We start from the raw sequence: 12070 nt of genomic DNA on the forward strand, positions 1-12070 counted from the left end.
GGCCCGCCCCTTTCACGGTTATCGCTTCTCGGCCTTTTGGCTAAGATCAAGTGTAGTATCTGTTCTTATCAGTTTAATATCTGATACGTCCCCTATCTGGGGACCATATATTAAATGGATTTTTGAGAACGGGGGCCGATTTCGAAGCTTGCTTCCGTCGCCCTATGCATTGACCCGATATGGCAGTATCTTCGGGTACAGTGCACCACCCCCTTACAGGGTTAAAAAGAAAGATTCCTACTTTCATTGCTACCTGCTTGCTGGCTAGCCAGCTAGCCAGCCCTGTGGGCCTTGCTGCTGCTGCAGCCAAAAAACAAAAGGTGGTGCTGCTGCTGCTTCTGCTGCTTCTGCTTCTGCTTGTGTCTGGCCGCTGTTGGAGCGTCCAGGCACAGGACTTCTGCTGCTGCTGACTAAATGGCCTCCTTAATTGGATCATTTGAGTAGCCAGCACACCTGTGCAGGTAGGGCATGACATGATAGGCAGCTGCCTTGATAGCGGGTGGGTGCTGAATGTTCCTAATTGACAAAATAAGATTAATGCTTATGAAGAAATATAAAATCTCATCCCTTCCCCAATATCGCGCCACACCCCTACCCCTTAATTCCCTGGTTGAACTTGATGGACATATGTCTTTTTTCGACCGTACTATCTATGTAACTATGTAACATAACATGGGGGGGGGGGGGGTCTCCTGGCTGTTCACACAGGTGTGTCATTGCTGTACATTGACCATGCATTGCTTCTGTGGTATTGCAAAGGCAAAGACAAATGCTTCCAGCCATCCATTGCACTAATGGATTGGTCATCAGCTGGCTGTCTATGTCCCGCATCAATATAGACCAAAGTACAGAGGGTTAGGCTATGCTATTGTGCACCTACCTGATGCATCAGAAGGTGCGAGGCCCTTGCTAAATTCTGTGCACAGACTTTGAGATCTATACTTTAGACTGTATCTAAACCTGCTCCAACATGGACTGACATTCTGGCCTACTTTCAGCCGATGCGACTTGTCTGTCGCTGAACAGTCGCTTTTTATGTATTCAGCACCTATGTATAATGTTGTAAAAATGCTCTAGAAGCTAAAGTCGCAGAAATGTCACACATATTTGGCCTGCAACTTTCTGTGCGACAAATTCAGACAGGAAAAATCAGTATAAATCCTTAGAAAATTATCCCCCAGTGTCTCCATCTGCTGGCGGTATTGAATAAGCATTGCTGCACTGATGGGGTATGCATTAGACGAAAAAAAAGAAGAAAAAGAAGAATAATACGCCCAGAAAAGAGGCGAAAAGGAGAAAAACGTAAAAAAACGTGAAAAAAAAGTAAGAGGAAGAGAAGGGAAAAAAAGGTGGAAATGGGTTTAAAAGTGATTTCGGCGGAGAAATATATATATATATATATATATATATATATATATATATATATACGCGCACACACACACATATATATAAACGTATTCTCCGTTGAGATATTGCAGCCGCTGCTGTGTCCAGGCCCAGGAGCCTTAGCACTGTGCTGTGATGTCACTCAATACCACTGACATCACTAGGTGTAAACAACATCTCTCCTTTGCTGTGTATGTGACTATGGAGCTGTTTGGTGATGTCGTCTATTATGGCCTTCATAGAAGCAACAGGAGATTGTTGCATCCATCTAGAACCCTCAGAACTACAGTGCTATGATGTCACTCACTTCCACAGGCCTTGCAGAGTGTAAACAACAACAACCCAGCTTTGTTGTGTATGTAACCATAGGGATTTGTGATGTCACCTAGAACCTTCACAGCAGCGACAGCTTTATGAGGAGCATCAGCACTGCTCTGCCTGAGCAGAACCATCACCGCCATAGGTTGTCAAATAACCCGGGTTTAACCCACACAGGTAAGTCCAATGGGGTGCAGGCATGTCCTCTATGCTTACAGCTTCCCGTGGGTGTTGGTTTGATACCGTTTGGGGACAGCCAAGGAGGCATCTGCAGGCAACAAAGGTAGGTGTGTGCTTGTGTGTGTGTTTCCTATGCAGATCCTAAGCCCAGTGTCACATGCAAGTAGGAGGAGTAAGAAGGGTTCCTGGCAAATCCGGGTTATGGATTGCATTTAAAAAGGCCCCGTGGGAGTGCAATGGGCCCCTGTCTTGCTGCTTAGCAATAATGGTATGGGTTTAGGTTCTGCTGTGTGTACTGGTGGTTGACTGCCCCCCAGCCCAGAGTGTGCATGGAAAATTGTCTGGCAGCCTCCCTGACAGCAAGCAGTGATAGTGCCCATGAAGGGCACCTTGTTGGGCCCGCCCCTTTCACGGTTATCGCTTCTCGGCCTTTTGGCTAAGATCAAGTGTAGTATCTGTTCTTATCAGTTTAATATCTGATACGTCCCCTATCTGGGGACCATATATTAAATGGATTTTTGAGAACGGGGGCCGATTTCGAAGCTTGCTTCCGTCGCCCTATGCATTGACCCGATATGGCAGTATCTTCGGGTACAGTGCACCACCCCCTTACAGGGTTAAAAAGAAAGATTCCTACTTTCATTGCTACCTGCTTGCTGGCTAGCCAGCTAGCCAGCCCTGTGGGCCTTGCTGCTGCTGCAGCCAAAAAACAAAAGGTGGTGCTTCTGCTGCTTCTGCTTGTGTCTGGCCGCTGTTGGAGCGTCCAGGCACAGGACTTCTGCTGCTGCTGACTAAATGGCCTCCTTAATTGGATCATTTGAGTAGCCAGCACACCTGTGCAGGTAGGGCATGACATGATAGGCAGCTGCCTTGATAGCGGGTGGGTGCTGAATGTTCCTAATTGACAAAATAAGATTAATGCTTATGAAGAAATATAAAATCTCATCCCTTCCCCAATATCGCGCCACACCCCTACCCCTTAATTCCCTGGTTGAACTTGATGGACATATGTCTTTTTTCGACCGTACTAACTATGTAACTATGTAACATAACATGGGGGGGGGGGGGTCTCCTGGCTGTTCACACAGGTGTGTCATTGCTGTACATTGACCATGCATTGCTTCTGTGGTATTGCAAAGGCAAAGACAAATGCTTCCAGCCATCCATTGCACTAATGGATTGGTCATCAGCTGGCTGTCTATGTCCCGCATCAATATAGACCAAAGTACAGAGGGTTAGGCTATGCTATTGTGCACCTACCTGATGCATCAGAAGGTGCGAGGCCCTTGCTAAATTCTGTGCACAGACTTTGAGATCTATACTTTAGACTGTATCTAAACCTGCTCCAACATGGACTGACATTCTGGCCTACTTTCAGCCGATGCGACTTGTCTGTCGCTGAACAGTCGCTTTTTATGTATTCAGCACCTATGTATAATGTTGTAAAAATGCTCTAGAAGCTAAAGTCGCAGAAATGTCACACATATTTGGCCTGCAACTTTCTGTGCGACAAATTCAGACAGGAAAAATCAGTATAAATCCTTAGAAAATTATCCCCCAGTGTCTCCATCTGCTGGCGGTATTGAATAAGCATTGCTGCACTGATGGGGTATGCATTAGACGAAAAAAAAGAAGAAAAAGAAGAATAATACGCCCAGAAAATAGGCGAAAAGGAGAAAAACGTAAAAAAACGTGAAAAAAAAGTAAGAGGAAGAGAAGGGAAAAAGAGGTGGAAATGGGTTTAAAAGTGATTTCGGCGGAGAATATATATATATATATATATATATATATATATATATATATACGCGCACACACACACATATATATAAACGTATTCTCCGTTGAGATATTGCAGCCGCTGCTGTGTCCAGGCCCAGGAGCCTTAGCACTGTGCTGTGATGTCACTCAATACCACTGACATCACTAGGTGTAAACAACATCTCTCCTTTGCTGTGTATGTGACTATGGAGCTGTTTGGTGATGTCGTCTATTATGGCCTTCATAGAAGCAACAGGAGATTGTTGCATCCATCTAGAACCCTCAGAACTACAGTGCTATGATGTCACTCACTTCCACAGGCCTTGCAGAGTGTAAACAACAACAACCCAGCTTTGTTGTGTATGTAACCATAGGGATTTGTGATGTCACCTAGAACCTTCACAGCAGCGACAGCTTTATGAGGAGCATCAGCACTGCTCTGCCTGAGCAGAACCATCACCGCCATAGGTTGTCAAATAACCCGGGTTTAACCCACACAGGTAAGTCCAATGGGGTGCAGGCATGTCCTCTATGCTTACAGCTTCCCGTGGGTGTTGGTTTGATACCGTTTGGGGACAGCCAAGGAGGCATCTGCAGGCAACAAAGGTAGGTGTGTGCTTGTGTGTGTGTTTCCTATGCAGATCCTAAGCCCAGTGTCACATGCAAGTAGGAGGAGTAAGAAGGGTTCCTGGCAAATCCGGGTTATGGATTGCATTTAAAAAGGCCCCGTGGGAGTGCAATGGGCCCCTGTCTTGCTGCTTAGCAATAATGGTATGGGTTTAGGTTCTGCTGTGTGTACTGGTGGTTGACTGCCCCCCAGCCCAGAGTGTGCATGGAAAATTGTCTGGCAGCCTCCCTGACAGCAAGCAGTGATAGTGCCCATGAAGGGCACCTTGTTGGGCCCGCCCCTTTCACGGTTATCGCTTCTCGGCCTTTTGGCTAAGATCAAGTGTAGTATCTGTTCTTATCAGTTTAATATCTGATACGTCCCCTATCTGGGGACCATATATTAAATGGATTTTTGAGAACGGGGGCCGATTTCGAAGCTTGCTTCCGTCGCCCTATGCATTGACCTGATATGGCAGTATCTTCGGGTACAGTGCACCACCCCCTTACAGGGTTAAAAAGAAAGATTCCTACTTTCATTGCTACCTGCTTGCTGGCTAGCCAGCTAGCCAGCCCTGTGGGCCTTGCTGCTGCTGCAGCCAAAAAACAAAAGGTGGTGCTGCTGCTGCTTCTGCTGCTTCTGCTTCTGCTTGTGTCTGGCCGCTGTTGGAGCGTCCAGGCACAGGACTTCTGCTGCTGCTGACTAAATGGCCTCCTTAATTGGATCATTTGAGTAGCCAGCACACCTGTGCAGGTAGGGCATGACATGATAGGCAGCTGCCTTGATAGCGGGTGGGTGCTGAATGTTCCTAATTGACAAAATAAGATTAATGCTTATGAAGAAATATAAAATCTCATCCCTTCCCCAATATCGCGCCACACCCCTACCCCTTAATTCCCTGGTTGAACTTGATGGACATATGTCTTTTTTCGACCGTACTAACTATGTAACTATGTAACATAACATGGGGGGGGGGGGGGGTCTCCTGGCTGTTCACACAGGTGTGTCATTGCTGTACATTGACCATGCATTGCTTCTGTGGTATTGCAAAGGCAAAGACAAATGCTTCTAGCCATCCATTGCACTAATGGATTGGTCATCAGCTGGCTGTCTATGTCCCGCATCAATATAGACCAAAGTACAGAGGGTTAGGCTATGCTATTGTGCACCTACCTGATGCATCAGAAGGTGCGAGGCCCTTGCTAAATTCTGTGCACAGACTTTGAGATCTATACTTTAGACTGTATCTAAACCTGCTCCAACATGGACTGACATTCTGGCCTACTTTCAGCCGATGCGACTTGTCTGTCGCTGAACAGTCGCTTTTTATGTATTCAGCACCTATGTATAATGTTGTAAAAATGCTCTAGAAGCTAAAGTCGCAGAAATGTCACACATATTTGGCCTGCAACTTTCTGTGCGACAAATTCAGACAGGAAAAATCAGTATAAATCCTTAGAAAATTATCCCCCAGTGTCTCCATCTGCTGGCGGTATTGAATAAGCATTGCTGCACTGATGGGGTATGCATTAGACGAAAAAAAAGAAGAAAAAGAAGAATAATACGCCCAGAAAAGAGGCGAAAAGGAGAAAAACGTAAAAAAACGTGAAAAAAAAGTAAGAGGAAGAGAAGGGAAAAAAAGGTGGAAATGGGTTTAAAAGTGATTTCGGCGGAGAAATATATATATATATATATATATATATATATATATACGCGCACACACACACATATATATATAAACGTATTCTCCGTTGAGATATTGCAGCCGCTGCTGTGTCCAGGCCCAGGAGCCTTAGCACTGTGCTGTGATGTCACTCAATACCACTGACATCACTAGGTGTAAACAACATCTCTCCTTTGCTGTGTATGTGACTATGGAGCTGTTTGGTGATGTCGTCTATTATGGCCTTCATAGAAGCAACAGGAGATTGTTGCATCCATCTAGAACCCTCAGAACTACAGTGCTATGATGTCACTCACTTCCACAGGCCTTGCAGAGTGTAAACAACAACAACCCAGCTTTGTTGTGTATGTAACCATAGGGATTTGTGATGTCACCTAGAACCTTCACAGCAGCGACAGCTTTATGAGGAGCATCAGCACTGCTCTGCCTGAGCAGAACCATCACCGCCATAGGTTGTCAAATAACCCGGGTTTAACCCACACAGGTAAGTCCAATGGGGTGCAGGCATGTCCTCTATGCTTACAGCTTCCCGTGGGTGTTGGTTTGATACCGTTTGGGGACAGCCAAGGAGGCATCTGCAGGCAACAAAGGTAGGTGTGTGCTTGTGTGTGTGTTTCCTATGCAGATCCTAAGCCCAGTGTCACATGCAAGTAGGAGGAGTAAGAAGGGTTCCTGGCAAATCCGGGTTATGGATTGCATTTAAAAAGGCCCCGTGGGAGTGCAATGGGCCCCTGTCTTGCTGCTTAGCAATAATGGTATGGGTTTAGGTTCTGCTGTGTGTACTGGTGGTTGACTGCCCCCCAGCCCAGAGTGTGCATGGAAAATTGTCTGGCAGCCTCCCTGACAGCAAGCAGTGATAGTGCCCATGAAGGGCACCTTGTTGGGCCCGCCCCTTTCACGGTTATCGCTTCTCGGCCTTTTGGCTAAGATCAAGTGTAGTATCTGTTCTTATCAGTTTAATATCTGATACGTCCCCTAACTGGGGACCATATATTAAATGGATTTTTGAGAACGGGGGCCGATTTCGAAGCTTGCTTCCGTCGCCCTATGCATTGACCTGATATGGCAGTATCTTCGGGTACAGTGCACCACCCCCTTACAGGGTTAAAAAGAAAGATTCCTACTTTCATTGCTACCTGCTTGCTAGCTAGCCAGCTAGCCAGCCCTGTGGGCCTTGCTGCTGCTGCAGCCAAAAAACAAAAGGTGGTGCTGCTGCTGCTTCTGCTTCTGCTTGTGTCTGGCCGCTGTTGGAGCGTCCAGGCACAGGACTTCTGCTGCTGCTGACTAAATGGCCTCCTTAATTGGATCATTTGAGTAGCCAGCACACCTGTGCAGGTAGGGCATGACATGATAGGCAGCTGCCTTGATAGCGGGTGGGTGCTGAATGTTCCTAATTGACAAAATAAGATTAATGCTTATGAAGAAATATAAAATCTCATCCCTTCCCCAATATCGCGCCACACCCCTACCCCTTAATTCCCTGGTTGAACTTGATGGACATATGTCTTTTTTCGACCGTACTAACTATGTAACTATGTAACATAACATGGGGGGGGGGGGGGGTCTCCTGGCTGTTCACACAGGTGTGTCATTGCTGTACATTGACCATGCATTGCTTCTGTGGTATTGCAAAGGCAAAGACAAATGCTTCCAGCCATCCCTTGCACTAATGGATTGGTCATCAGCTGGCTGTCTATGTCCCGCATCAATATAGACCAAAGTACAGAGGGTTAGGCTATGCTATTGTGCACCTACCTGATGCATCAGAAGGTGCGAGGCCCTTGCTAAATTCTGTGCACAGACTTTGAGATCTATACTTTAGACTGTATCTAAACCTGCTCCAACATGGACTGACATTCTGGCCTACTTTCAGCCGATGCGACTTGTCTGTCGCTGAACAGTCGCTTTTTATGTATTCAGCACCTATGTATAATGTTGTAAAAATGCTCTAGAAGCTAAAGTCGCAGAAATGTCACACATATTTGGCCTGCAACTTTCTGTGCGACAAATTCAGACAGGAAAAATCAGTATAAATCCTTAGAAAATTATCCCCCAGTGTCTCCATCTGCTGGCGGTATTGAATAAGCATTGCTGCACTGATGGGGTATGCATTAGACGAAAAAAAAGAAGAAAAAGAAGAATAATACGCCCAGAAAAGAGGCGAAAAGGAGAAAAACGTAAAAAAACGTGAAAAAAAAGTAAGAGGAAGAGAAGGGAAAAAAAGGTGGAAATGGGTTTAAAAGTGATTTCGGCGGAGAAATATATATATATATATATATATATATATATATATATATATATATATACGCGCACACACACACATATATATATAAACGTATTCTCCGTTGAGATATTGCAGCCGCTGCTGTGTCCAGGCCCAGGAGCCTTAGCACTGTGCTGTGATGTCACTCAATACCACTGACATCACTAGGTGTAAACAACATCTCTCCTTTGCTGTGTATGTGACTATGGAGCTGTTTGGTGATGTCGTCTATTATGGCCTTCATAGAAGCAACAGGAGATTGTTGCATCCATCTAGAACCCTCAGAACTACAGTGCTGTGATGTCACTCACTTCCACAGGCCTTGCAGAGTGTAAACAACAACAACCCAGCTTTGTTGTGTATGTAACCATAGGGATTTGTGATGTCACCTAGAACCTTCACAGCAGCGACAGCTTTATGAGGAGCATCAGCACTGCTCTGCCTGAGCAGAACCATCACCGCCATAGGTTGTCAAATAACCCGGGTTTAACCCACACAGGTAAGTCCAATGGGGTGCAGGCATGTCCTCTATGCTTACAGCTTCCCGTGGGTGTTGGTTTGATACCGTTTGGGGACAGCCAAGGAGGCATCTGCAGGCAACAAAGGTAGGTGTGTGCTTGTGTGTGTGTTTCCTATGCAGATCCTAAGCCCAGTGTCACATGCAAGTAGGAGGAGTAAGAAGGGTTCCTGGCAAATCCGGGTTATGGATTGCATTTAAAAAGGCCCCGTGGGAGTGCAATGGGCCCCTGTCTTGCTGCTTAGCAATAATGGTATGGGTTTAGGTTCTGCTGTGTGTACTGGTGGTTGACTGCCCCCCAGCCCAGAGTGTGCATGGAAAATTGTCTGGCAGCCTCCCTGACAGCAAGCAGTGATAGTGCCCATGAAGGGCACCTTGTTGGGCCCGCCCCTTTCACGGTTATCGCTTCTCGGCCTTTTGGCTAAGATCAAGTGTAGTATCTGTTCTTATCAGTTTAATATCTGATACGTCCCCTATCTGGGGACCATATATTAAATGGATTTTTGAGAACGGGGGCCGATTTCGAAGCTTGCTTCCGTCGCCCTATGCATTGACCCGATATGGCAGTATCTTCGGGTACAGTGCACCACCCCCTTACAGGGTTAAAAAGAAAGATTCCTACTTTCATTGCTACCTGCTTGCTGGCTAGCCAGCTAGCCAGCCCTGTGGGCCTTGCTGCTGCTGCAGCCAAAAAACAAAAGGTGGTGCTTCTGCTGCTTCTGCTTGTGTCTGGCCGCTGTTGGAGCGTCCAGGCACAGGACTTCTGCTGCTGCTGACTAAATGGCCTCCTTAATTGGATCATTTGAGTAGCCAGCACACCTGTGCAGGTAGGGCATGACATGATAGGCAGCTGCCTTGATAGCGGGTGGGTGCTGAATGTTCCTAATTGACAAAATAAGATTAATGCTTATGAAGAAATATAAAATCTCATCCCTTCCCCAATATCGCGCCACACCCCTACCCCTTAATTCCCTGGTTGAACTTGATGGACATATGTCTTTTTTCGACCGTACTAACTATGTAACTATGTAACATAACATGGGGGGGGGGGGTCTCCTGGCTGTTCACACAGGTGTGTCATTGCTGTACATTGACCATGCATTGCTTCTGTGGTATTGCAAAGGCAAAGACAAATGCTTCCAGCCATCCATTGCACTAATGGATTGGTCATCAGCTGGCTGTCTATGTCCCGCATCAATATAGACCAAAGTACAGAGGGTTAGGCTATGCTATTGTGCACCTACCTGATGCATCAGAAGGTGCGAGGCCCTTGCTAAATTCTGTGCACAGACTTTGAGATCTATACTTTAGACTGTATCTAAACCTGCTCCAACATGGACTGACATTCTGGCCTACTTTCAGCCGATGCGACTTGTCTGTCGCTGAACAGTCGCTTTTTATGTATTCAGCACCTATGTATAATGTTGTAAAAATGCTCTAGAAGCTAAAGTCGCAGAAATGTCACACATATTTGGCCTGCAACTTTCTGTGCGACAAATTCAGACAGGAAAAATCAGTATAAATCCTTAGAAAATTATCCCCCAGTGTCTCCATCTGCTGGCGGTATTGAATAAGCATTGCTGCACTGATGGGGTATGCATTAGACGAAAAAAAAGAAGAAAAAGAAGAATAATACGCCCAGAAAAGAGGCGAAAAGGAGAAAAACGTAAAAAAACGTGAAAAAAAAGTAAGAGGAAGAGAAGGGAAAAAAAGGTGGAAATGGGTTTAAAAGTGATTTCGGCGGAGAATATATATATATATATATATATATATATATATATATATATATATATACGCGCACACACACACATATATATATAAACGTATTCTCCGTTGAGATATTGCAGCCGCTGCTGTGTCCAGGCCCAGGAGCCTTAGCACTGTGCTGTGATGTCACTCAATACCACTGACATCACTAGGTGTAAACAACATCTCTCCTTTGCTGTGTATGTGACTATGGAGCTGTTTGGTGATGTCGTCTATTATGGCCTTCATAGAAGCAACAGGAGATTGTTGCATCCATCTAGAACCCTCAGAACTACAGTGCTATGATGTCACTCACTTCCACAGGCCTTGCAGAGTGTAAACAACAACAACCCAGCTTTGTTGTGTATGTAACCATAGGGATTTGTGATGTCACCTAGAACCTTCACAGCAGCGACAGCTTTATGAGGAGCATCAGCACTGCTCTGCCTGAGCAGAACCATCACCGCCATAGGTTGTCAAATAACCCGGGTTTAACCCACACAGGTAAGTCCAATGGGGTGCAGGCATGTCCTCTATGCTTACAGCTTCCCGTGGGTGTTGGTTTGATACCGTTTGGGGACAGCCAAGGAGGCATCTGCAGGCAACAAAGGTAGGTGTGTGCTTGTGTGTGTGTTTCCTATGCAGATCCTAAGCCCAGTGTCACATGCAAGTAGGAGGAGTAAGAAGGGTTCCTGGCAAATCCGGGTTATGGATTGCATTTAAAAAGGCCCCGTGGGAGTGCAATGGGCCCCTGTCTTGCTGCTTAGCAATAATGGTATGGGTTTAGGTTCTGCTGTGTGTACTGGTGGTTGACTGCCCCCCAGCCCAGAGTGTGCATGGAAAATTGTCTGGCAGCCTCCCTGACAGCAAGCAGTGATAGTGCCCATGAAGGGCACCTTGTTGGGCCCGCCCCTTTCACGGTTATCGCTTCTCGGCCTTTTGGCTAAGATCAAGTGTAGTATCTGTTCTTATCAGTTTAATATCTGATACGTCCCCTATCTGGGGACCATATATTAAATGGATTTTTGAGAACGGGGGCCGATTTCGAAGCTTGCTTCCGTCGCCCTATGCATTGACCCGATATGGCAGTATCTTCGGGTACAGTGCACCACCCCCTTACAGGGTTAAAAAGAAAGATTCCTACTTTCATTGCTACCTGCTTGCTGGCTAGCCAGCTAGCCAGCCCTGTGGGCCTTGCTGCTGCTGCAGCCAAAAAACAAAAGGTGGTGCTGCTGCTGCTTCTGCTGCTTCTGCTTCTGCTTGTGTCTGGCCGCTGTTGGAGCGTCCAGGCACAGGACTTCTGCTGCTGCTGACTAAATGGCCTCCTTAATTGGATCATTTGAGTAGCCAGCACACCTGTGCAGGTAGGGCATGACATGATAGGCAGCTGCCTTGATAGCGGGTGGGTGCTGAATGTTCCTAATTGACAAAATAAGATTAATGCTTATGAAGAAATATAAAATCTCATCCCTTCCCCAATATCGCGCCACACCCCTACCCCTTAATTCCCTGGTTGAACTTGATGGACATATGTCTTTTTTCGACCGTACTAACTATGTAACTATGTAACATAACATGGGGGGGGGGCTCCTGGCTGTTCACACAGGTGTG

At 46.2% G+C, this 12070-nt stretch overlaps 6 non-coding genes across 6 annotated transcripts; all 6 read left to right on the forward strand.

Moving 5' to 3' along the window:
* The first annotated feature begins 20 nt into the window (after nt 1–20).
* On the forward strand, nt 21–211 carry LOC130311212 (U2 spliceosomal RNA). Its single transcript, XR_008859625.1, has one exon. It is a non-coding gene; the product is annotated as a U2 spliceosomal RNA (small nuclear RNA).
* Nucleotides 212–2300: 2089 nt separating this feature from the next.
* On the forward strand, nt 2301–2491 carry LOC130311213 (U2 spliceosomal RNA). Its single transcript, XR_008859626.1, has one exon. It is a non-coding gene; the product is annotated as a U2 spliceosomal RNA (small nuclear RNA).
* A 2070-nt stretch (nt 2492–4561) lies between these two features.
* Nucleotides 4562–4752, forward strand: LOC130311140 (U2 spliceosomal RNA). The gene has a single exon (XR_008859579.1). It is a non-coding gene; the product is annotated as a U2 spliceosomal RNA (small nuclear RNA).
* A 2084-nt stretch (nt 4753–6836) lies between these two features.
* Nucleotides 6837–7027, forward strand: LOC130311146 (U2 spliceosomal RNA). Its single transcript, XR_008859585.1, has one exon. It is a non-coding gene; the product is annotated as a U2 spliceosomal RNA (small nuclear RNA).
* A 2087-nt stretch (nt 7028–9114) lies between these two features.
* On the forward strand, nt 9115–9305 carry LOC130311214 (U2 spliceosomal RNA). The gene has a single exon (XR_008859627.1). It is a non-coding gene; the product is annotated as a U2 spliceosomal RNA (small nuclear RNA).
* A 2077-nt stretch (nt 9306–11382) lies between these two features.
* LOC130311215 (U2 spliceosomal RNA) lies at nt 11383–11573 on the forward strand. Its single transcript, XR_008859628.1, has one exon. It is a non-coding gene; the product is annotated as a U2 spliceosomal RNA (small nuclear RNA).
* The last annotated feature ends 497 nt before the right edge of the window (nt 11574–12070 follow it).

Source organism: Hyla sarda, unplaced genomic scaffold (genome assembly GCF_029499605.1).
Source record: "Hyla sarda isolate aHylSar1 unplaced genomic scaffold, aHylSar1.hap1 scaffold_162, whole genome shotgun sequence".
In the NCBI taxonomy this organism is placed as follows: Eukaryota; Metazoa; Chordata; class Amphibia; order Anura; family Hylidae; genus Hyla; species Hyla sarda.